The sequence below is a fragment of the Anomalospiza imberbis genome, chromosome 10 (genome assembly GCF_031753505.1).
Source record: "Anomalospiza imberbis isolate Cuckoo-Finch-1a 21T00152 chromosome 10, ASM3175350v1, whole genome shotgun sequence".
Taxonomy (NCBI): Eukaryota; Metazoa; Chordata; class Aves; order Passeriformes; family Viduidae; genus Anomalospiza; species Anomalospiza imberbis.
The window spans coordinates 24,435,475-24,461,693 of NC_089690.1; the positions used below are offsets into that span (position 1 = coordinate 24,435,475).

The 26,219-nt window shown below is 42.4% G+C and overlaps 2 protein-coding genes and 1 long non-coding RNA gene across 3 annotated transcripts in view; 2 read left to right on the plus strand and 1 right to left on the minus strand.

Annotated features, from left to right (window-relative positions):
• The first annotated feature begins 13,813 nt into the window (after positions 1-13,813).
• LOC137480244 (vesicle-associated membrane protein 2-like) overlaps positions 13,814-26,219 on the plus strand; it is a 258,919-nt gene continuing 246,513 nt past the window's right edge. Inside the window, exon 1 of the mRNA XM_068201308.1 lies at positions 13,814-13,820. The gene's annotated coding sequence lies outside the window, so the exon portion shown is untranslated. The remainder of the gene's footprint in view (positions 13,821-26,219) is intronic.
• LOC137480245 (uncharacterized) lies at positions 16,020-18,630 on the minus strand. The gene is made up of 2 exons (XR_011002760.1): positions 18,501-18,630; positions 16,020-16,388 (listed from the first exon to the last, which is right to left on the minus strand). It is a non-coding gene; the product is annotated as an uncharacterized lncRNA (long non-coding RNA).
• The window catches only part of FOXL2 (forkhead box L2), a 74,571-nt gene continuing 69,876 nt past the window's right edge, over positions 21,525-26,219 (plus strand). Inside the window, exon 1 of the transcript XR_011002759.1 lies at positions 21,525-21,789. The gene's annotated coding sequence lies outside the window, so the exon portion shown is untranslated. The remainder of the gene's footprint in view (positions 21,790-26,219) is intronic.

The window sequence follows — 26,219 nt, forward strand, 5'->3', positions numbered from 1 at the left end:
GGCTGCCAGACGAGCCAGCCTTCCCCAGGACAACCCGCACGCTGCTGGAGCACCAGGCAAGAGATAGGCAGAGCAAAACACTGAGCACAGTTTGTTTTATGGTGATAGCAGCTCCTTTCTGCTGGAATGAGAGCAGCAGAGCCCTGCCCCAGCTGGTACTTCTGGGTGGTCTTTAGGGCTGACTTCAAATAGCGTCCAGGGCAGTAAAACAGCATGGAAGTGTCAGAGACATGAGGAACTCTGGTAAGGTCCTTATCAGCACACTGGCCTCCAGTTTTTGACCAGCTACACACTGAGGAGGAGCAGAACAAGCCACCATTCCTGCCTAAAAATCCTCAAGCAAGTGTGCATATAAAAGAGTATTCAGGGCATTTCTTTGAATAAATGAGTTCTCAAACACAGTAATGATGATCGAAAGTTAATGAGTATCTTCATCTACTTCCCAAATATATTAATCTCCTACAAAATCATAGCTGATAAAAGCATGCTGCTCTTGAGTAGTGGCAGGACAGAGGATGAGCATAGGAATTGTTTATAGATAAGAAACACCCAATTCATTTATTCAGTTCTTTTTTTGTTTGTATTCCCACAAAAGTTTTCTATATATCTCTTAATTTCAGCACTCAAAATAAATTCTTATATGACCATTATTCATATCATTCAATAAACAAATCTGAAACCAACCTAATCACAATGCATATAAAAGAACCCATGATGTTAACATGCAGAACATCACAATTCCCAAACGGATACTTAAACAAAACTGTAAGAAATTGTTTTGCCTAAGGACTATGTCCAGCGTCCCCAGAAATGGGGATGTTTTTATGATTCACTAAGATTTACATCATGCCATAAGTGAGCCACAGATTTTATAAAACATATCAGTTATTTACAGCAGGCAGAAACCCTGCTTTCATGGTGTGGAACAAATGTATTGTTTCAAAAGCACGTGGAAGAAGATGGCTGCCTCTTTGTTTAGAAAATTTGCAAAGCTTTAAAGCAGGGGTGAAGTTGTCTGCTCATTTTACTTGTGAGGAACTGGGCATATATAAGTAAAATAATTTGTGAACTTCAGCACTGCTTTAAATAGTTACAAGACCAAATATTGTATCGGGAATAGACAAAGAGATATTAAAGACAAAATGTTTTCATTCAAAAAAAAGTGCATAAAATCGGAAATTTTTAGCATTTCTTTTGCTGACATTGCTTCATAATAATTCAATTTGAAAATATGTTATTTTCAATGGTACTGCATTAATTTTATTAACTTTTTTTTTTCTCAGTGGGAGAACTTAAAATGTATCCAGAGTTCTTTCTGCACCAAAGGCTAAGATAGAAGGAAAAAAAATCACCTGGGAATGTTAAAATTCAAAGACCTCAATGTATCTATGACATATTCCAGCTGCATACAAAATGCACTTAATCCTGTGCAGAGAACTTGGCATTCAAACCACCAGCCCTAATAAACAGAGCTCCGTGTTTCCATTTGCTATTAGTGCCCTTCACTTCTGTCTGCTGAGGGAAAGGTTTGTGTCCAGACAAAACTTTTGCTGGGTGGAACAGCAGAGCACACTCTGTCAGTGTTATCAGTGTCTTTCAATGTGGAACATATTTAACTTGACACAGGAGTAGAAAGAAAAGTAGAAATGGGACTTGTGAGCTGAAGTAAAAATGAACTGAGCTCTGTGATATCTCTCAGGAGCAGAGAGGCAGAGGAGAGGCAGTGGCACCTTCAGTGTCCCAGACCACGGAGGAAGAATTCCTTTTGTTCCAGTACACTGAGGCAAAGGCTGGAATTTGGGAGGAACCAGAGCTCCCTGTGGATCCTGATCACAGCAGACCCAAAACCAGAACCACCAGAATCCCTGGCTGGCAGCAGAGAGCGAGTCTCTTGCTCCATAGCTAAAATCTTCTTTTCTCTGGAGACCCACGGAGTCCTCCAGCTCCTCAGGGGCAGTTCTACAGTCAAACCAGAACTACAAACAGTTCTGCAGTGAAACCAGAGCAGGCTCCCAAATTTCAGCCTGATCTTACAGCGGATCTCTGGTGAGTGAGGCCAATTAATGCCAATTAATTGGCATTAGCCCAACCATGGCAATGTAAGTGTGTCTTGCCTGAAGAATGGCTTCAGTTCCTAGCCTGGCTAGCTGGGAGCTCAGAGGTTCTTAGTTAATAGTTATTGACAGCTTCCAATGAGTGAACTGAAGTTTTAGGGTGACATTTTAATTTTCAGAGTTAGCCCTGTTTATGTATCAGAATATATATCCCTTGTCAAACTGAAAAAATTCTAAAATACAAAAATAGTTTAAGGAGTTGTCCCACCTTATACTGTGGAAGCAAAATTAATAAACATTCAAGATGCCTTTCCAGGTATGCAGAGTTATTTTATTATTGTGGTTATACCCTTAGTACACTAGCAAAATTCTATGTGTTCATAACATTTGCTTTTCAGGTAATAGAGAATATTTGCTTCTTTCATTGTAACATAGGTTGAAGTGCTGTATTTTGAAATAATTGAAACAAAAGACTTGGTCACACCATTGTATCTATCTAAAGTAGGAAATTGTTACCTATGATGGTCTCAAACAAACACATTTCAGATAGGCTGAATGCTAAAGAAATGTGGAATTTATTTTATAACAACTTAAAATGACCACAGTGTTTCTGGTGAAAAGGTGTATACTTCAGTTTTATACTAATGCTCCTGCTACTACACAAAGTTGAAATGAAAGTTTAATACGACTTTTCAAACCAGCGAGGAGAGTGAAATCGATTTCAGCTCTGGCAGTGCAATGTGAAGCAGCTCCTCTTCCCTCCAGCTCTTCAGGACCAGGAAGGGAATTGGTGATCGTGGGCCCACCCAAGGGAGGAAAGGCAGCAAGAACCTCAGAACTGGCTTTGATTGTTGCAGTGAATTATTTCTAATCTTGCACACCACAAAATGCATTAATTCAGTTTACAAGGTGTTCAGGGCAGGAGTTCACCCAAATAAGGCTCTTTTCCTCTATGTGCCCTTTACCTGTTTTTAAGGCCTCGGTGAAGGTCCAAGCCTTGTCCTGCTGTTGACACAGGGCTCCGTCTCCGTGCGTGGGACCCATGCTGTGCCCAAGAGCGAATCTGCTCCCAGGCGGTGCCTCCAGCCGTGCAGAGCTGCTGCTGCTGCTTTCCCCATGCTGAATTCCTGACTCTGAAGGCGCAGAGGGAAAGACAGACAGACAGAAACGCAGCCTGGGAGTTGGTGAGCAGTTTGTGACCTCTCACAGACCCAGCTGCACCACAGTCTCGAGGCTCTGGCTGTGTGCCTTGGTTTTCTACAGGAGGGGCGGTAGAAGGAAGGCAGAGAAGCTGTTTGGTCCGGGTACCCTGCCAGCAAGGCTCGGCATTGCTTTGGGTTTGGCCCCTCTGCCACAGCTTAACCAGGGCTTCCAACACCGCACCATCAGCTCCTGAATCCATCCTGAGCCTGTGATTTATTGTGATTTTTTTTCCCTCTTTAAAGTGAAGTTTACTGGTCCTACACTAATTTAAGATTAGTAAAAGAATCTCAAGGCTAATAACTTCACAGCTTTCATGGTGAAAACAAAAGCTGCCCGTGATGGAAAACTGCATTGTGAGAAATAAGAAAAGCCAGTTTCACACAAGGCTGGTTTGGGGTTTTTTTTTTAATTATCATGACATTTTTGAGAGCGAAAGTTATCAAGGCTGGATTGGTGTCCTCGGTGCCGGGGATTAACAATCCATGAGTGTTTTTACATGATCCACTTTTATCTCTTTACAGAGGTGTGGTCTGGCCTGAAGAAATTCCTGTTGAAACCACAGGAATAATGTCTAGATTGGTCCTTTGTTACCCCTTTTGGGGTCTGAAATTCTGAGCAGCATAAAGATTATCTGTCTGATTAGTGAGCGTCAATAGTTTTTAAGAATGCATTCTAATTTTGTTTTGATTTTTAAAGCCCAAATATTATAACAGCTAATTCATTATACATTCTGCAAATGTTCATTTCTAAGTTTCATATGATTGCTGTTTCGTACTTGTTCCTATACTAATGTTTTGGGAAAAAAAGTTAAAGAGTTGCACGTTAGGTTAATTTTAAGTGCAATGTATTCTTCCCAAGGCAATGCCTTTTTTAATAAAAAAACAAAAAAAAAAAAATTAGGGACAGGAATGTGTACTGGCTTGAAACCTGAAGTTCTTGGGCTTGATTAAAATAAAATATCTCCCAGTGATATTTTTAAGGTTTTGAAGTAAACAACAGAATTTCCTATTTCTGTGGAATGAGGCCATCCCTCTCACAGATGATGGAAATCTTTCACATTTGTGTAATATACAACAAATACAGCTTTGTTGTATTTAATGAATAAGCACCGATATGATGGGGTCTCCCTGGACTTCTGTCCTTGCTGCCATCTCCTGCCATCCTTCTCCCAGATCCCCTGCAAGGCACTGGAGCTCTGTTCCTCTTAGGGGCATTAAAAATTTCTTTACAAGTTCCCTTTCCACAAAACAAAATATTCGTTAACATGTTGTGCTTGCAAGCAGCATCCAAAAGTTTTTATCATATAATCAAAAAGCTGTAAATAGCATTTGGTAAAAAGGAAACCTTTGCAACTCGGGAGACTGGCAAGCAAAAAGTGACCAAATTCAGTGGAATAATTTTAGTACTTCTGAATTTGTTTCCTCTCAGAGTTAGCAACTGGCATGGGTGAGATGCAAAAACAAACAGAAAAGCTCCCAGCCTTTGTCCTCACTTAATCATGAAGTAAATGCAGTTTGCATGTGGATGCTCTCAGGCTTGCTGGAGAGCAGCACATTTTGTGCACTGCTGAGATGCTGAGTGAGCCAAGCGTGCTTGACTTCAGGTGCTTCTCTGCTGCATGAAGGTGAAGTAATTTACTGGCTGCGTTTTCCTGTGGTGATGTCTGTAAGTGACACAAACACTGAGTAACAATTAGCCGTGCTCCGAGGAGTGTTGACACCAATTCCTAGAGGAGATAATTTACTCCTAGTGCTGCCCTGTCAATAAACAACGCTGAACTCCACCAAGGAACAACAAGGCTTTCGTGTATAAGTGCTTTTGTTTGCCAATGCTGCTGAGTCTTTCTTTCCATCTGGCCCAGGTCCTGGGAGCTTTATGGTTATGCCCATTGATAAAGGCCAGGAGGGCAAGTTTTGTGAGCTGTCTGTCACTTCTTCAGAAATGGGACGTGGCTGCAGTTGAGAGAAAAGCAGGGAAACAAAAGGGGTGGGCAGGGGAGCAGAATTCCTCTCATTCCCAGCCCCTTCTCCTGTTCAAGCTCAGCAACACCTGGATGTTCCCTCAATAATGCTGCTCTGGGATTCCCTGGGAGCTGCTGGGAGCAGCAGCAGTCTCTTTCATCGGGAAATATCCCGAGGGTGCTCGGTGAATGCGCTCCCACTGCTCGGGAGATGCCTGTGCTAACTGAGGGTGCTGCCCAGCAAGAGCTGTTTGCTGGGCTTTGAGAGCCTCCCTCTAAAATGATACATTCTCCTTTGCAGGAAAGGATGCTCAGGCGTTGTGTATGTTACCGGCTAGGTGGTGGTGTTAGTCTGGTGTTTGTAATAGCTTTAAGTCACTTTTCTCACAGCTTGCTGAGCATTAGCTCAGTTCTCTACCATGGGAGTCCTTGTCTTGGTGTTTCTGCTTAATTGAGATGAATTGTGTAGGACCGAAGGCACTGCGTGCTCTTTGTCATAAAGCATGCACCTAAAACTTAAACCTGGGATGGTTCCTTACACCTCGAGGCTTGCAGTAACCTTTGGCTGCTCTTCTTTTCAGGATTGGTATTAGTGACCTCTCTGTCCACTCGGACAAAAACACCCAAAAAATGAAAGCCAGACATTCTTAAATACAGGAGTAAGATGCAGAAAGACATTTTACAAAATGGAACTTCAATAATGATTAGAATGTCGATTTTGTTTAGGACTAGCACTTACTGAATCTGTGTTTTAGCAAAGCAAGCTTTGCCCAAGCAGATTGGGTTAAGCCTGTTTTACTGGTTTGAAGATGGTGTTAACTGCACTGAAGGAGGTGAGCTGGTCCTTGGATTTCCAGCATCACCTGCAGTGAACAGGTGGCTATTTACAGCAGTGTTTACTAAAGAGATACTTGGGATAATATTTACTAAGAGAGCAGTGGAGAGAGAAAGCAGCCAAATGTTTTGGTTGCTCTGGAATTCGTCCCTTGTCAGCCTGGGAGGGCAGTGGTCTCAGAGAGAGCAGTGAAGCTGCAGTTTTATTTCCCTTCCCCACTTTCCTTCCTCAGCCCCCCACAGAACAAGTGGTGTCTTTTACTCTGCTTGTGCTGAGGAGATCCTTTGCTAATCAGCTGTAGTGGAAAGCAGATGACCACGTCTGCTTCATAAATTCTCACTGAGACTTCACTGAGGGCTAAATTGAGCTTCATTACACACTTTTTACATATTGCAGGGATTCCTTGAGAGGTCATTGCTGGTAATTCCCCTTTTCTATAAAAATTTTCAGGTGTTTCAAAAGTACTGGGAGCAAAATGCATGTACTTATCAATGTTCTGTGGAAAGCATCTTAAGAATCTGAATTTTCCTAAGCCTCAGGTATTCCTCTATGAATTTTAAGGGTTATTGAGTGATTCAGCTGAACTTGTATCTCTCTCTGCTTGTGAAAATAATTTTGAAACAATGTTTGACTCGTGTTCAGTGGGAGAAGAAATGGATGTATTGCATCTTGCAGAGTATCTGGCACTGCCCATTGTCCTCACCTCTCTAGTTTAGAAAGCACATCCAAGTGTTTCTGTAGTTTAGTTTCCACTGTTTTTCCTCCTTGATGGATAGAAATAATAGATTTCTGTCAGATTTATTAATTTCAATTTTGAAAGTCATAAAAAATTGTGTTATTTCAGTGTTTTGTTAACTCTTGATTATTTTGCCATTTCTAGGGATATAAATGTTTCTGTAGAGTGCTTGACAAAAGTTCAGGAGCTCCTTAGGCACTGTTAGGTTCAGGAAAGCCTTTCCATCACTGTCTTTAGGAACTGAATCAAGCCCATAGCCTGTGTTTTCACCTCCTCTGAACCTAAAGGGCTTTCAAATCTTGATCCTGTGTGAGACTGCACTGAGAAAATCCTGACTGGGAGTCTCATGAAAACCACTGGAAATGCTTCATTGCTCTCAAGGTAGAAAGGCTGTGAAAAGCTTTCTCTCAGTCCTGGCCTCTTTGAACATCTGAATTTTCATTTCTTTCTTACATGGAAATAGTGAGTTTGTAGGCAAGCTTTGCAGTACTGTGAAACTAATCAAAGTGTGAAGTCTTGGAAGTGATACACTTTGAGCAGCGTATTCAGCAAGAGAGGGAGCACATCAGTAACTGTTTTCATTGCTGCTTTTTCTAAACAGCAAGAGTAATTAAAAATTAAGAACACTCTTACCATTATTTTCCTTCTTTTTTTTTTTTTTTCAGGGGGAAAAAACCCTGCTCTAGCTGTGGTGTCCTATACATTGTATGAAGACTACTTAGAACAAAAGTGTCAAAGTTACTTCCATTACTTGAAAGTTTACAACTTATTTTAGGTTGTTGTACTGCTCAAAATTAACGTTATTCCCTTGACAAGAAAAGTGAAAAATGTAGTAAACATATGCTGGAGATACAAGTTAAAATTTCACTTATAATTAGGTGCTCAGCACATAACTGAGGCCAGTTCAGAGGAAGATAATTGGCCCAAAGCCCATGGGCTAGGGGTAGGATCCAGACATGGACTCAGAACAGAGCTCTGGAAAGCACTGGAGAGCTGGCTAACACAGGAGCACTGCAGGAATGTTTTGCTCTCAATTAGTCCCTGTAATTGCCTGGTGTCAGAGCAATACTGTAAAGCAGACTTGCAACGTGAGACCCATGAACAAAGAGATCTACCTTCAGTTTTAGACACTAATTGAGGTCAAATCACGTAACTGGAAAGCTTCTGTCTGAGGTAAAAGCAGTGTCAAATAGATTTCCTAATGCAGATCCTACTGCATTTTATTGACAAAATTAGATAAATTGCCTGTTACTGGCTAGATTGCAGTTTCCCTGAAAAAAAAAAAAAAAAAAAAAAAAAAAAGATGTGTAGTAGCCTCTTTTTTTAAAGGAAACTATTTGGTGGATACAAAAACCAAAAAAAAAAGTCTGGTTTACAAGACCCGTGGGCAAACTGCTGGTTACTCAGGTACTGTCAGCATGAGCTGGATTTCAGTTTTGTATTTATGGAAAGGAAAGGCACTGGGAAGATGAAGATGTGCAGTTTGTGTAGGCCAACACACTTAGGGAGCAGTGTGACTGTGTTTTTAAGATAATGCCCATGTAATCAAGCTTAGCACTTAATATTGGGTCAGCATTCTGCAGCTAATTCAACACTCTGCTGTGCTAAGTAGAAAATGAGCAGGTTGATGCCCCCAGGTAGTTATAAAATAAACCCTGGAAACAACTAGTGTACATAACTTCAGTTTGAATAGAAACAAAGTAAAATCAACTGTAAACTGAGAGAGTTTATTATCTTACATAGTTGTCATGTCTTTAATTTCATGTTTGTGCTGGAATGGGGATGTCTGCAGTGCTTACTGGAGGATCAGGATCCTTCCAAAGGTTTTGAGCTCAGCATTTAGTTCTGTGAAAGTCTGGATTAACACATGAGAAAGGCAAAACTGGTTTGGAAGCAGACTCCTTAGAAAACCAGCATAAAAATGAGACTGCTAGCAAATGTGAAACATGCTGTTAGATTTTGGACCTTTCAAAGACATGTATTTTGAGATAAATGTGCAATAAAGCCTGTGTTTAATCTAGGAAGAGGAGCAGTATTCTACTGGTAAAAAGCAGAAGGAAAATAAATTGCATCATCTATAACCTTTGCAGTCATAGGCTCAGTGAACAGAACATCAAAACCAAATGTAAGGAAAACAAGCCTCTGTGTTCAATTTACCTAGTGATATCCGGCCTTACAAGAAGCTTTAAGTATATTCATTCTTTAGCTGCAGTGTGAAAAAATCAGTACTGAGCTCAGTCTTCAGTGGATGAGTGTATCTAGGGGAACAAAATTGCTTAAAGCCAATTCCAAGGTCTGTCAAAGTGACTGGAAATAGTCCCAGAGACTCCAGGGACTGTAGATCAGGCTCTCAAACATGTAAATGGAAGTTTGATTGCTTTGGGTGAGCAATATTTCTGTTAATCATCCAGCAAAAGAGATCTGATTATTTGGAACAGTAAAACAGCCATTTGGTTCCTGACAGAATACAATACATGTTTGAGCATATCAAATGTGTTTGGAGTTAGGGAAGGAAGAATCTCGAGATGTTTGGGTTTGGTTTGGATACGCATCCAGAGCCTGCGTGTTTGCTAAAGCTGCTCACCCTGCACCAAGGGCTGGGGAATGAGCAGCCCTGCCAGGCCTGTCCAGTGCCAAGGAGCCAAAAGTGCCAGAGCAGCCAGGATGCTGGAAAAGGAACGAGGAACTGGGGGCAGAAGCTTTTTGGAACAAGTGTCTTTTGGAGAGAACTCAGCTTTCCACAACGCTGGTGTGAAGAGAACAGCTTGACTCCAACTCTGCTGCCATGCAGGAGGATCTGAGGCCACTGTCCCCCTCTGGCACACCCTCCTGAGGCCACTGTCCCCCTCTGGCACACCCTCCTGAGGCCACTGTCCCCCTCTGACACACCCTCCTGAGGTCACTGTCCCCCTCTGACACACCCTCCTGAGGTCACTGTCCCCCTCTGGCACACCCTCCTGAGGCCACTGTCCCCCTCTGGCACACCCTCCTGAGGCCACTGTCCCCCTCTGACACACCCTCCTGAGGTCACTGTCCCCCTCTGACACACCCTCCTGAGGTCACTGTCCCCCTCTGGCACACCCTCCTGAGGCCACTGTCCCCCTCTGGCACACCCTCCTGAGGCCACTGTCCCCCTCTGGCACGTCCTCCTCCCCTGCTGCAGCCGTAGCTCTGTGTGCCCTGAGGCTCCTGCAGGACTTTGGGCTTTGGTGGTGACACGGAAATTTCTGTTTTGGAGTAACATGAAAATGTTTCAGGTGTTTGCCCTCAGTTTCCTTTGAGAGGCATGCATGTGCATGGGGACATAGAAGAGGGATGGTGAAGAACAAAATCTGGGATTTTCTCTACATTCCAACCCTGCCCAGATTAGGTTCTTCCCTAATCTGGTTCAATGGCTCCGTTTTCTCTCCTTGCTGGGTGCTTGAGGATGTAAGAAGTGCTGATGTCCTTCCCCTTACTAAAATTAGGAAGCTTCAGTTTTGTGTCTGGGAGAATCTGACCATGGTTAGGCATTGTGAAAACTAGAAGGTATGAAAAACTGATGTGGAGACAAAACTCCCCATGCCATGCTTGCTTTTTTCCAGCGTGCTGCTGGAAAAAATCCTCACTGCAGGAGGAATACAAAAGAAGGAGAAAGAAGCCTTCAATGCATAGTTCAAATGATTTTTTATTCTGCTGCCAGTGCAAAATACCAATGATTTTCTGCTCGTGAGAGAGCTTGTAGGAAATGGTACCTCAAGGATCTTGTGTTGACAAAATATCTGAATTCCCATTTTCCACTGAGGTGAAACTGGCCCAGTGGAAGAACTGACATACCTTAACTCGGAGACTGTGCCTGGAGTCCTGTCCGAGCGGTGCACTCTTACTAAATTTGTCACTCAGAGCTGGGAGGGTGAGTCTGACAGCTCATGCAGTTCTGTCACTGCCATTACACAATCTGCACCTGATTTAGAGGAGTTCTGCTCTTCTGAGAATTCCTTCCTCAAACAGAAACCACCCAGATAAATTTTATTTGATAGCTAATTAGAGTTTAAGTAGATAAATATGTATCTAAGGACAGAGGATTAACCTGAGGATATTAAATGAAAAATTGGTTCATCGATTCCTTTTGAAAAGGACCATAAAAGCATCACTCTGAAGACAGCTGCCATCTTTTATTGGCCTGGGTGCATGTGTGGAGTTTTTTGTTTGTTTTTTAAGGGGAGGAGTAGAAATCTTTTTTGGCAAGGTTTCTTTGTCTGAGAATCTCTGATTAGGAATGTTGTGCTTTAGTTATCCTGGTGCCTGGTTCTGGGCCAGGATTTCTCAGGATGGAGGATGTCCACAGTGATGGTGTTCTTTTTGCCTCTAGCAATGGTTTTTCCTAATAGGGCAAGCTCAGAAGGCTCATTACCATGAAGGGAATAATGGGAAAGGAAGTTTCAGTGGGATTTTTTTTTTGTTTGCCTTTTTTAAAAAAAGGAGACAAAGGATGGAGTTAATATAAGATCCTGCTCTCCAGTTAGCCTAGGAGATGACCTGGAGTTTTTGGAATTACGGTATGTTCAAAGATATGTCACTGAAATAATGTAATGCCACAGACACTAGGCCATAATGACCCAAAAAAGTATGTGTTTAGTAGTTTGCAGCTGGAGTCAAGGAAGGAGCAAAACCACTTGAAGTGAGCCAGAGCTGCACATTCTGAAAACCATTCTTGCATTTGGACACTGGCTGGGAAAGCATCCCCAGCTAACTGTGTGCCTTTGGTTTAGATTAAATGCCACAGGATCAGTGGCCTGCAAGGGCGCAAGGAAAGCTTGGACTAAGGATTTCTGACTTTTGTGTAGCTACCAACTGTGATCTGAAAGAGCACAACTCTAGTCCCCATCAGTGGTGGTCTGGAATTTTGCAGGGTGGGAATTTTGCAAGGAAAGCTTGGACTAAGGATTTCTGACTTTTGTGTAGCTACCAACTGTGATCTGAAAGAGCACAACTCTAGTCCCCATCAATGGTGGTCTGGAATTTTGCAGGGTGGGGTTTTTATTTGGGGTTTTTTTTGTCAAAGTGAAAGGACTTGTGAGAAAAAGGAATTTATATGGATCACCCAGAATAGGTAAAGGTCTTCTGTATGTCCTCAAATACTTTCTGATGACCATAAGGTCTAAATAAGCATAGCTGTGTGCTCAATAGTTTACTGAATTAGAGATTAATTTATGTATACCTTGAATTTCAAGAGAATAATGAGGCCTTATATATTACTGTTAATCTTGCCTGTGCTCATCCATGCAGCCCTCTTGGTGAAAGCAGCAATGTGAAGAGCTGAAGTCTCTCTTGGTGGCAACACAGTTTTCCTGGTGCCTGCCTCAGCACTGGGCAAAGCCAGGGATTTCAGATGTATTAATTGCTCTAACAGCCAGATGATTTTCCTGACAGGGCATCTACCTTTCCTGGTGTCCAATTTACCAGTTCTTGGCATGATGCATCCAAGATTTTACATCAAAGCTTTCTTTTAGAGTTGTTTTTTATCCCCATATATTGTCTTACTCTTCCTCAAAGCAGTTTTAGGAGTGCACCTCACAGCTGCATGAATTGCCTGTCCCTGGACCTGATGGTGTCTTTCTGCACTTGCTTTTAAGTGAAACCAATATTCCAACACTGTTGCCTTCCTTGGTGTGGGGTAGGAATCATCTGATGTAAATTTGAGGTGTTTCAAAGCACCTGCCATTGCCCTGCTCCACAAGTGAGTACAAATTTTCGTTTGAAGCTTTTGCTGGAGAGGGCTTTGTGTTTTACTGAGCCCTCAGTTTGTTCCAGAGGCATTGGCTGAGCTAACAAGGGTCCATCTAGTCCTACAAACCCAGCCCGTTTTCCTGTATCTAATCACACTTAGCAGCAGTTATGCCAAAAGTGAAGGCAGTGTGCAGAATTAAGTACAAAGGTGGTTCTCATGTGGCTAAAAAACATCCACATTGGCTTTCTTTTTTTTTTGCCCTGGAATGTTAATACTGTGGTGTTTGGGTGTTTTGAATACAAAATGTTTTTTGTTTCCCCCACGGTAGTCTGGTCTCCGTATGTGAAGCAATTCCAAGGATAGTCTGTTACAGAACATCTTTGGTTAATAAGAAGCTGAAAGATAAGCCTTGTGATAATTGATAAGTCATTAGCAGGACTCTAGTTCATCAGATAAGGCAATTAATGGTTTCACATTTCCTAAAAAGTGGCAGTGTTGGGCTGAGTCACTGCAAGATGTAGGATGAGGAATTGTTTTGCGACCCAGTTTGAATGCAGGACAGATTTACATCCCATGTAAACATACACGTGTTTTTTTCTGCAACCCATACATTGGCTTTCCAATCATTTCTATTGACTTTGAATACTCAGTTGAGTGCTTGTGTTATGAAGAATTCATGTTTTATTCACTCAGGTTTTGTACTGCAGGAGCTGTTGTTTGTTCTCACTTCTCTTATGTGTGCTCATCATTGGGCTGTCACAATGAAAAGGTATTTCACTTTTTTCACTGTGTAGGTGTTAGAAATATGGATTATGATTTGAACATCATGGAATCAAGTTATTCCATAACTAGATTACAAATAAGGAAAAAATATTTTCAGAATTCATTCCAAATTTCTTATGAATTTGTTTATAAATTTGAAATTCAATTTTTTTCAGCTGGTTAGAACCAAAATTTTCACTTACCTTGTATGGTATAAAAGTTCAAAACATTGTGAAGACAGTAACACAGCACAACTTGTATATTCAGAGTTCTTTGTATTGGTACTGAGAATTTTACTGAGAATTGTGCTTTGAACACCAGCAGGCTGAAGTGCTGCATCTTTGAGGCAATGTTGATCAGAAGAATTGGGCCTTCATTTCAAAACATCACCTGAACAGAACAGCTACAAAATGACAGTTTTGGTGGAGAGCTTTGGTCTTGCAGTATTATTTCTAGAAAAAGTCGCTTTTACTGAAGTGAGGAAGTCGGGAGGGAGTTCTGAGATGATTTGTGTCAGGAGGTTTGCTGGGATTGACCGTGGAGCCAAGGAGCCAGCGCAGCCACTTTGACTTCGCGGCAGAACTGCAGCCCCCGTTCTTCCCTTCTGAAGACGGTGATTAGGATCAAAGACAACAAGTTGCTTTGGGAGTCTTTTTTGCTCTCTTTTGTGTTGTTCCAATCCCAGCTGGGGTTTAAAATGCAGATAGATGGTGTCTGGAACTGCGGCTCAGCTCCCAAAGGACCAGTGGGAAGCTGTGGCCTGTGCTCCCTGTCCCCTATGAAGGTGAATGATCCTGGCTGTTGTGCCTCCATCCAGTCCTTCCATCTTCTCCTGAGAAATGTCCCTGAGTGTTTCATACTGGGTTTGATGAATGAGTGTTCTATACTGAATAAAAATTCCTACTGACTCTTAGTCTTACTTGTTTTGGAAAAGACTGCACAAATGGCACACACATTCCTTGCTTACAGCAAAGCAAAGATAAGAGAGGAGATAACATCCCAGCTGAATTGAAGGATGAACTCTGGTGGCATTGCTGTTGAAAAGCAGGCTTATTTTTAATCGATTTCCCTCCATCCATAGGGGTAAGAGCTTGCTGGACCCAGCAGGCAGGTCAGGAGAATTGTGGCTCTGAAGGCTCAGTCTATACCGCAGTGCCTCATTTTGAAACGCCCCTTTGGGAATCCCACAAACACTATTTTGTTCAAATATTGAGTAATTCTTGTATGAAAAATATTATGGCCACCTACTGTACTATGGGGAGATTTTCCGGGTATATAATAATGCACCCAGAATTAATTACTGTAGCTGCTTTAAACCTGTGTCTTTGAGAGTAAAAAAATTCTATCTGGTATTCTGTGCCTCAATCTTAAAGGCCCAGCACATAAAGCTTGTCATTCGCAGTGGGGAAAGTGGATCCCAACTGCACAGGCTGCTGCTCTGCCAGTGTGAAGTGGAGCCTATGTCCAGAGGGTAGATAAGGATCATGCTCTTATTAGCATACAACTTAAGGAGTTAATTGCAGCGCTTAAGAGAGCTGATAGCATCTCAAACTACAGCCCTGAAAGTGTCAGAGGAAGAATAACAGTAATATGACTGTTTGATTTAAAGAGATGGGAACACATCCTCTGCTGATAAAAGCCAACATCGCTGGTGTTGCCAGATCTCAACTTTCTGTGCAAGGCAATGTCAGAAGCTACTGGAAAGAGCTGTTTGAAGCCTATCACGGCTGGAGCCCACTAAACATGTGTTAAAGCTCCCTCTGACTCAGTATTGAAGCTACAGCTGTCACATAAATAATAACAACTTATTTTTATAAATACTGTACTCCCGTGATCATTCCTTTTGAAAGGCTTGGAACATCCTAAAGAAACAGACAACTGAAAGGTGGCAGAATCTGGCTTAGACTTACTAATTTTGAAATGCAGTTCCCAAGGTGATATTCCAGTTTGCTATCAGTCTGTCTGTAAAGCACATTGTTTGGGCTGTAATATAATACAGTTCCATTCATCTCAAGTGATGCCTATGAAGTCATTTGCACGGTGTTGAGGGCACTAAGCCTCCTGGTGCAGGGGGTGAAAGAGAAGACAGAGAGGAGCACAGGGTGGATGGAGGTGTTGGTGTAACTAAAAATGTCTCGGGGTCTGTCAGGTCCAAACCTGTCCCTGGGAAGTCTGGAGACAGAAGTGCAAGCACTGGCTCTTAACTCTTCGCGGAGCTGACGTGTATTTACTGTGTTCACTGGCGATTTCACTGCAGAGAAAACAGAAAGGAAAAATAAGAAAATACTCTCCTATTTAAACTCACAATTTGTAGCAGCCACTCTTGGGCCATCCCAGTTTAAGGTCTTTGTGGCAAAGCTTGGTGTCACCATTGCCCTGTTCCATCAGTACACAGTGACTTGGAACTGTGGCTTTGTCCTGCTTTCCCTGGAAATCAGCAGGGCATTGGCAGAGTCCCAGCTCCTTCCCAAGGCTCCTCCTGGGCCAGAGCAGCTGGCTACCACCCCTTACACAAGGCTGAGCAAAAATGCTCAGTATCAGCCTGCAGCAGAGGAGCTTTGAACCGTTTATAATCTTTGAACCTTTTAGAACCTTCTTACTTCAGTAAGGTAACACCTCCTGTTCTAATCGAGTGCCTTAAAAATTTTTTGTTCAGCCTAGGACTGTGTAAAAATAAAAAAGGCGTTCTGAAGTGCACACATTTCTAATTAACAAGGGAATGATGTCCTTAATAGGTTTTTTTCTTCAAAAGCAGACAATTCCTGAAATTTCGCTTTGATTACAGAGTGCTTTAGGCAGTGATTATTCACAGTGGCTTCTGCTGTTCTTCTCTTTGCATCTGGCAGATCAATTGGCACAGACAATTCGCTGGAGCACTGTTGTCACTATTTAATCCTAGTATACACTTGCAGGAAGGTAGCAGGGAAGCGCCCGAGCCAACTTCAAAGACTGTCACAAGAAGAAGAAATCCACGTCTTTGCAGCAATTAGTGACAATAGAGGCACGCACCTGTGGTGGGGAACTTAGACTCAGAAAAGCTGATCTAAAAAACCTTTAAGCACCCAGGATTTCTAGTCTTAGGTTTGAAGAACTGACAGAAATGACCTGCTCACCTCTGAGCTGGTGACCTACAGGTGGAAGGAGTATTGTTAGAGGCATGTAAGCAGAATGTAAGGCTGTGTTGTTTTGATGTTTAAGCTATCCATTTCATCTTGGTGCAAGAATAACAAAGAGGTGCTCTGCCTGATGAAAGGCAAAGCTGCACTTGAGTTATCTCAGCTACAAAGCTAATTTTTGCAAATATTTTTACAGTCTGCAGGGTGGAGGTGTTAATTCATTTCCCAAATCAAAACCCAAGTCAAGGATTTTAAGACTCCTACTGTCTTTATGTGTGTTCTGTAGTCTCTAAGCCTTTTTAAATTGGAGTAACACAATTTTGTTTAAAAAATTAATAGTGCAGAACTCTGATTTCAGTGGCAGGAGTTTCAAGACATAATATAGTTCCAGATCCTTGATTCTTGTGGTCTGTGTTACTAGAGCTCAGCAAGGTGGTGCCAGGGAAGCCATGTGGCAGTGAAGCTCTCTGAACAGTTCATTTAGGAGCTGCTGCTCATTAAGGAACCATTGACAGCCAAAAGGCAGAGAAGTCATAATCCATCTTCTGACAAGAGCTCGGAGCAGTCAGCTCCTTCAGTGTGGCACATTCATGCTGGATGTGACTGGTATTAATACTCCAGGAGGCACCAAAGGAGAATTACGGCAGTGCTGCATTGCCAAATGGGAAGGTAAGAACCATCACTGTTTTCTTCAAGTGCTTGAGGTTGACAGAAATCTCCTAAATGATCCCCATTGCCAGATTTTAAATTGGGTAGGAGGAAGGGGGAGAAGGAAATGGATGACTATGGGGAATTTGGCCCGTGGCATGTTTTAGGATGGCATAAAAATGATGAACCACTGGGGTAAACAGCGTGAAGAATCTCTCTATATGTGCTAACATGCAGTGTTTGCTATTGAAATGTGTGTTTGTTTCTATAGAAATCAGTGGGAATGCAGAATTCTCAATAACTGCTGTCCCTGGGGAGGTGAACAGGCTGAGCATGGGGAGCCCTGCCACGCACATGGCTTGGGGCAGTGCCAGGAGATGCCAGCGTGAGGCTGGTCAGGGTCTAGAACTGCATGAGATCCAGCAGTTGTTTGAAATAGATTTTAAATGTTTGACAGGATGGCTGATCACTGCTTCATGCATACATGTTTACATACAGTGTTTCTCAGAATTAGCAAGTAGAAGGTTCCAAGGGTGACAGAAGGATATTTATCCAATATTAAAGACAATGAGTTGAAAATATACTTCCAGAGTCCAGTATCTCTTAACATTGTAATCCCACAGCACTTTGCCCAAAATATTTGGTGTTTTTCAGCAAGAAGTCTATATTTTTTTATGTGACAACTCACTGGAAGGGATAAAAGTCTCACAGTGTGGATTAGTGAGTAAAATTTAATTTTACTTAAGCATTAGCTACCAGCTGCTGCTTAGAAATCGTGTTTCAAACTGAATTAAAATGGCAAAAGTGTGCAGCATCTGTCTTCCCAAAGAGTTACCAAGTTTTAGAGGATACACCAAAAAGTCACGTGAAACTGGAGCAGCTAATTTCAAAATGATTTTAATAATGCCTGATCCATTTGAATTTAAGCAGATGAAGGATAAGCAGAAGCAGGGATAAATGGAAAGGCCATGTGCCGAGTCCCTTCATTATCTACGTGCCTAGAAACTGCTCTGCTTTAGCATCTGCTGTCTCTTCTTTGCTATCTCTCTCTTTAATTTTCCTAAATGGCTGGTGCACTGCTGCTGAGATAAGGTTTTTAATATGGGAAAGGATTTAGATGTTCCTACAAGATCAGCCTAGGCTCCTTTTTTTTTTTTTAATGTCATCTTAATTTGTGCTTTTTTCTTCTCTCTAAGTGATGGGCATAGGGATTATGAAATGAATCTGGAAGCTAAATTTCACTAATAAAATCCTTGTCTCCAGTGGTAACATAAATAACAATTGGTTCACAGTACAACAATTCCAGACAGCAACCATTATGACAAGATGCATGAACTAAACCTCATATTAGGAACATTACTCCTAAAATAGACATTTCAGAAGCTGTAGGGCTACATATACTTCATTTTAAATAAAGTTACCTAATTTAACTTGTTTATGACATTCTTTATATTAAAAAATATAATACATGTATACCTGCTCCTTCTGGGTCTTAAAACTCATCCTGTAGCAATCCCATGGACTGACTCCATTAAGAACTAAAGTTTGGTAGCTCCCCCAGGAGTGTATTTTTAAGGGAGCAATCCTAACAGTATGCCACATTCTGCTGAGCAGCAGCTCCCTCCAGATGTGTTCTGCACAGGGCTGGGAGACACCCCTGCACGGAGCTGCTCTGCTGGACACCAGAGGAGGTGTCCACACACATTACAGTGGGATCAGAAATGCATGTCTGGAGTCAGCCTCCCCTTATCCCTGCTCACTCTGCACTGAGTCCATTGGAGCTCACAAACAAAGACAGAAAAACGTGCTTCAGAAATACAAGCGCAGCGCTGCAGCCACAGCTGGGTGTTCAGCTGTGGGGATCAGATCAGAGCCAGTCTGAAGAACAAGGCTCAGACTGAGTCTGAGTGCCCCCACAGTGCCCCCACATCAGCCTCTGCACCCTGCAGACCTGTTCCCATTGCTCAGCAAAACTTGCAAGGGGAGACAGAGCTCAAGGGTAACAGGAAATGCAAAGGCATTACAGCAAAGTGTTCACGTTCCAAATAGCTGTGTAACCTGAATTCTGGCCCCTGTGTTTGCATATCATGGAAGCCTTCAATGTCACAATCGCCCATGGAGTTGTTCTGTAAAATTTCTTGCTTCAGTCAATGCATTCCATTGACTTTTACTGGGGAAGGAGACAGAAAATCATTATTCCACTATCAGCTTAAGGACATTTTTAAAATTCAGATACATTTGTTGCTGCAGAATGCATTTTCTATAACATTTTGCTTCACTAATGGTGAGGCACGTTCTGGTATAACCAGCATAAACCTGTGACAAAGTGCCCAGACCACCTCAGATCCAGAGCTGAATGGGGCAGGAGATTTCTGGATGTGGATTCTCACATCTGGACTGAGCAGTGAACAGGAGAGCTCAGAGCAAACTTCCACTGAGCTTCCCAGTGCAGGGATGAGAGGCTGCAGGCGTAATCCAGATGCATTTGGAGGATGCTAACCTCCAAAAAAGAAAATCATGGAATTTCCTGTGCCCAGCTGAGCTAAGATCGCTGTGTGATGCCGTGTTTCAGCTGACAGCTCACCCTCCGGTGTCACCACCCCACAACTGACAGACAGCATTAAAAGCTTGTTCAGATGGGCAGGAGCACTGAATGATCACTTGTACAGAGGTTTGAGAGTGTTCAACCACAGGTACACTCGAAACTCCAGAGCTTGAGTCTTGTAATAGATAGTTTAACCCTTTTGGTTTCACGTGTAAGCTAGTAGGGCAGATGATACTGGACAAGGAAAGCTCTGATCCTTGAATAAAGCTTGGAAAGCAGAGAGAACTGATGTTTTGGTAGTCAGAGAATGCCAGATCCCTAGAAGGAGCTCAGGTCACATAATACAACAGCACTACTGCAGTTCCTTGATTTTCCTGAAAAGAGGGCCACAGGGTGCAGAGTTTACCCCACAAAAGTGGGAGTTTTTTCCTAACTTGCCTCTTTATCAACACCTGTCTCAGAAATTAAAATTAAGAATTTAATCTCATGGTTTGCCCTAGAAGCAGCTCTTCCAGTGTGTGAAAGAAGCACAAGCTTGCAGTAGCCTGTTCTGGAAATTCTCTGGTACCTTTTTGTAGCTAGAGGGAGGAAATTAATGGATGCAGCTGCTAATCCTATAATATTCTAATGAAAACTTCATTTTTATTTAAACTCAGCTTTTATGGGCTTCCTGCTTGTGAATAACGCTTGGTAGGAAAATGATGCTAGCTGTTAAAGTAGTGTGGACAGGAAGATAATTTCAGAGATTTGATCTCAGTTTCTCCCTGGAGGGAGAAAATGAGGCCTAAAACATCCAGAATTGGAAACTTAAAGGTTGATGGCAACAACCAGTGCTGCTTTTAGGCAGCTTCAGGAGAGTTGTGTTGCAAAGGAAAATGTTTTCCTCACTGCAGCGTATGGAGGATTTTTGTTGTAATGTCCTGGTTCTTTGTGTCACGTGTGATCAATGCCTAAGGCAGACATGCGGAGGACAGCCTCTGCTCCAGAGGGAGCACAATTTCTGCCCTTCATTTAAAATGAGTGTTACTCCCTTTCCTATTGTACTGCGCTGGCTAAGTCTCACCAGTTTGGGCTGTCATTGCCAAGGTGCTTTCTGCATTTAGTATGTGGGGATTTGAATTTATTCCCACTGCAGAAGAGGACACAGAATGCAATCCATTACTGGAGATCGGGTGTGCCCCTCCATGCAGCTGAGGAACATCTGCTCCCTGCTGCAGTTCAGGCTCTGAACCTCTGCACCTGAAGAATATTGGGTTTATGGTATAGTTCAGGCTATGTTGATGAAAATAATTAAAGAGCATTTGAATCCTTCACAGTGAAGGCCTCTAGTTAATGTTTGCTGTGATGATAACGTAAAATGCCGGGAAGCAAAATTTTTTTGAAAAGTTTTTAATAATCAGAACACAGAGTTTTGAATATTAGACATTTATAGGCAGCTTGAGTAACTATTGTTTTTACAAGAGGAGCAGATGTAAATAAAGGTGTTTTTTTCGAGGTGTAGTCTGCTATTGACAAAAGAGTTCTGCTGCAAGAGAGAGGTGGAGGAGAGGTGGATCCAGTTATGGACTGGCACTGCTCTTTACTGTTTCCATTTGTGAGAAATTATCACAGGCAATCAGCCGTCTCCTTGGCTTTAGGATGAGGGTGTTTTGGGGCGAGTATCAAAAGATAGCTCTGGAGACAAGCACTGACATGGATCTCATTTATCCCTGCCTTGGAGCTGGAAGATGAGTGTGCTCCGAGGAAACCCAGCAAACGTGAGCAGAAGAAAAGACTGGAAAGTAAAACACGAGGTTGTGGGGGAAAATGAAAGAGATTCGGAAGATCATTTAGTCAGATCTTGTGGGTTTAGTGCAATACCACAAATACAATGCTCTGAGCATTCTGAGGCCTCCTTCTTTATAATTCAACACCACACGCTGCATGTTCACTTCTGTGGTTGAGATACTTTGGAGTCACCTTGATCTATTTTACAGCTTTTTTCCCCAGTATTTTATGTAAGTTGTTTGGGTCTTTTTGGCTTTTATCTTTCTATGATGGAAGAGATAATGTTGGCAGAATACAAAACAGTTAAAATATGGTCTCTCAATCTTCATGGAAATTCCAGTTATTTTCTGCTGTTGTTGCAAACTAGTGGTGAAATTGTTCAGAAACCAACACACAGAGCTGAACATCTTTAAAACAGCTTTGTCTCCTGTTGAATTAATTACCAATGGAAAAGTAAGTAAGCTTTCAATTTTTCTCATTGCTGCTAATTCTAGGACAGTGTTGCATTGTATATTAATAAGTAGAATACAATTTCAGTGAAAGGACAGGAAAGTGTCTTAACATTAGAAGAATATAGGTCTCAAATTTGCTTTGAAAGTTTATATCTTTGCCTAAAGTAGTATTGCATCAGGATTCTGATACGGGTTTCTGCTAGGCTGTCTGAAGATTTACTCAGTCTTCATGCTGTTGAAATTATTGAAGCTTGAACAATTTATACCAGCAGTGCCCAGCTTTTCTCTTGAAGTTTTGAACATTCCCCTGTAATTGCCCAGAAAAGGAAATCTTTGGAATGCTGTGGGGTTATGTCCTTGTGTGGTGTCTGAGGAAAGTGCATCTCAAAGGAGAAGGCAGTGTTTGGGACAGGGTAATGTCAGAGCTCTCAGTGTGAGCTCTGTCCTCTGCCTGTGCTGGTGAACCTCAATGCACAAGGGTCTGCCACTGGGACCTGTTCTAGCTGCACGAATTAGTGCAAAGGCTGAGGGGGAAATAAAAACGGGACATGAGCAGTCTTGTTTACTCAGTCAACCAGAAGTCAGAGATCACAAAAGAAGGAGTAGTTAATACCAGTGTGATTCAGACTAGTGGGGAGGCCTGGCCTGTGGTTGTTTAGATCTTCTGTTGTGATGAGTCTTCTGGTAATAGACCCTAAACCAGGACACACGTGAAGTCCTAAAACCTGGTAACTTAGCCTAAAAGTACAGAAACCCAGTTTATTTTTCCTGTCAAGTAATTCAAATGCACTAACAGAGCAGAGAGGAGATTGAGGTGGAGTTTGTCATAAAGATCTGTAAATATTCAATGAGACACTTTTGTCTCATCTATCAAGTTACAGACTCTATTCTATCCTGCCCTTTTAGGTATCTGGTGATTATTCTTAAAAAAACAATTTATTAACCTTCATCTAAACTACTTACCTGTAAACTTAGAATCGTTTTATCCAAGGGGGCTTTTCAGCACAAATTAGGATTTGAAAACCACTGGTTCCCATTATTATTAATATTTGCAGAAAGCTGTTCCCAGAAATATTTATCTGCAAAATGCTGTTTGTTCCAAGAGTTTTATTTGGTTGTGCATCTTGCTTATCATTTGTTAGCATGTGAGTTTCCAGGGTCCTGTACTACGGCAGACAAGGGTAATTGTTCTTCAAGTGTTGCTATTATCTTACTTGAGATTTCCCATTATGAAATGCCCTTAAATCAGTGTCTGTCAAAGAATCAGATTGGTGCCTGATTAGATCTGTCAAGTTTCATCTTCCAAAGTGTTTTGTGCCAGATTTGGACTTGAGGATGAATACTTAGAGTATTAGAAGTTAATATATGGTACAACTGAAAACTCTGTTGGGTAATTACATTTTTCATTTTGAATTTGTTACTCTAACAAGTACAGTAGGGCACAAATGAAAGGTTCTAATACAAGAAAATTCACTACATGATGTCATGCACTGCATCCCTCCCAGAAGAATTCATGTTAATTGTCACAGATCCCTGCCAAAATCATGAGCAGTGTGCAGTAATGAAATCCTAATAGCAGACAGCTGGGTTTAGAGGCACATACCCAATGGCTTTAGCATTTTTCAAAGAAGTTACTCCTGCAAGGGCTCTGAACTCCTGCCTGACCCACTGAGGGAAGGGATGCTGCTCTGCCAGCAGCTCTGCAGAGCTCTGCAGTCTCTGCACATTCTGTGTGGGGCAGGAAAAGGGGCACTGGACCCACCTCTCTCCCAGTTTCCCTCAGTGCCCGGCTGAGCCCAAGGGAAACGTCTGCCTCTACGTTAAATTGAACTGCATCACCACTTTCTAATTATCCCTTACCTTCTGTTTTCCCAGGCTCCAGCCCTGGGAATACCATTTTCTGATGTGTGTTTGTTTATAAATGGGTCATTTCCATGTCTCTCCAGTTGGCTTCAAAACCTAAACTGTGTGTGGAGGAGTCTGTTTTCCACCTCACTGCAGACACTGCCTCCCTTGTTTTCTTGGGTGAGGAACATACCCCAGCGAGCACCTTCTTTCCTGAGACAAACTTGTGGATCATAGTGACATTTGTGAGGTCACCTTCACCGCTCACAGTCCCAGACAGAAAGAAGGGGAGCTGTCACCTTTCTCTTGGGATCCTAAAAAACCCAATTTTAATATACCAGTCCACCTGCTTCATGTCATGGAGAAGTAAACTCTGCAGGTAGATGTACTCAGTGGTACCAGCATCCATTCATAGATCAATTCTTCTCCTGCGTTTGGAATTTGATTTCTCACTACCTGTTTACCAATCATCTGAGAGGGTGACAATTTTTATCAGTATCTACAGCCCTGTATGGATCTTTTTGGAAGCCCCATATTAGTTTTCTGCTGCCAGTCCTTATCTACTGATGTGCGGGTCACAGCTTGGAGGAGACTACAACCTTGTACTCCAAAACACTGGTGTGAGCCGTCCACCCAGGAGGAGTGGCAGCTGTCCCTGCAGGGTGAAGCTCGGTGGAAGGTGATCCCAGGGCATATTGGCACCGGCAGAGAGAGGTCCATGTGCCCCCTGAGACTGCTGTGGCAGCACCTTCTGCGCTGGGCAGGTGAGTAAGGAGGCAGAGTGCAGCAGGGCCCCCAGGTACTTTGTGTCCTGGGTGGAATTTTGCACTGGGTGCTGCAGAAGGACGTGCAGGTGCAGACTCAGGGAACCCCTTGTGGGGGTGGTGGCAATCCAACACAGACATTGCTCCTGGGCAGGGAAAAGCCCCACTGCTGCCTGCTCCAGAAACAGAAGTGGCAGCCCCCGGAGAAGAAAACCTCTTCTGATATGGTAGGTCAAGTGAGACTTCTGTTTGAACACCAGTAAATCAGGTGATAAAGGGAACTTGCCAGCAGCATGGTGAAGATTGGGGTGGGGGCTGCAGATTGTGTGCCTTGCCATGGGGAAAATCACGCTGCTGAAATCAGCAGTAATGTTAGATAGCAAATGCTCTCTGGGCATGAACAGATTTCTTCAGGTTCAGTAAAATATTTGAGAGATAGATATATAGGTGGGAATATCTGATTTTTTTTCCAATTTCTAAGTAGTAGGTGAGTGTATGGTAATCTGGGCAAATCAGTCCCTTCCTACACCACCTGCACTAGGAGATGGTTTTCATCCCTGATATCAGTGATATTTCTGTGATATTTCAGTGATATCTCCAGGCTCTTATGCCCTTTGATAAGGACAGCCACCACAGTTTCATACCTTCTGCTTGTCAAGGCAGTGCACATGCCAGGTGGAATAACAATAAATCAGCTCAGGCAGTCGTTCTTGCTACTCCTTCTTTCCCTCTATAATGAATTCCAGTGTAAACCTGCCATGTTGCACATGTTGTTTTAGCTATTTACACTGTCCTACTTCATGTTTTTCTTTTAGCATACTGGTAAATGCTCAAGCAAAACAATAGTAGATCAGGGAATGCAACAATTGGTTTCTAAGAGACATCTCAAAATGAAAATTATAAAGCAGCAACTCCACTGTCAGAGGCTTGGCTGTATAAACAAAAGTTAATATTAGATGTCTCTCAGTTCTGATTGGAGGAGGGAGAGTGGACAGGTCATGCTGATTATTTTTGGTTTTACACAGCACCAATTGTGCTGATCATTTTTTTCTTTTACACAGCACCAATGTAAAAATTAAGAGAGTAGCCAAAGAGAATGAACACACACATGAAGAAAGGGAATTATTTTCAGGAAAGTGAGTAATAAAAGGCAGAATATAAATGAAAAATGAAGTCTATGCAGCAGTGGAGGGTGGCTCCCAGCAACTGGATAGGGGAAGGAGAAAGGTGGCTGCCAAATAGAAGTGAACTCTTCTTTCCATTGTTTTGATGTAAATATACATCTCTATGTGAGTGGGTGTGGAAAGCATGGCACTTATATTTCTTGTGACAACTCCAAACCAGTATGGCTGTTGGACACAGGGCACAGGGTGGCTCCCTGTGCTCCCGTGGGGTTTCCCCTGCTGCTGTCCTGTAGCAGGTGCCCGGGCACTGCCTGCCCACGGGCTCTGCCCAGCTGCAGCGTTCATGCTGAAATGGCCACAGCTGGGTTTGAGCCAAAGGGCTGCGTCTCCTTGCTGCCACATGGGATGCCAGCTCTCTGGCAATAATATAGCTTGTTTTTTAATTTATTTTTAAATTTAAAAATTTAAATTAATTTTTTACAATTTTCAATTTATTTTTTTTCTTGCCAGCAGGGAAAAAACACTGCATTCAGTTCATGACACTTACTAAAAGAGGAGATTGCAAAAATTCCCTAAATTCCTTTTTTGTAGTGAGTTCAGCAGTACTTTTACCTCTGTTTAATGTGAAGGATATCTTTTGCTTCCATGGATGCCTTTTGGTATCTTTGTTTCAGAATAGTTAGTGGTATTTTGGTAAA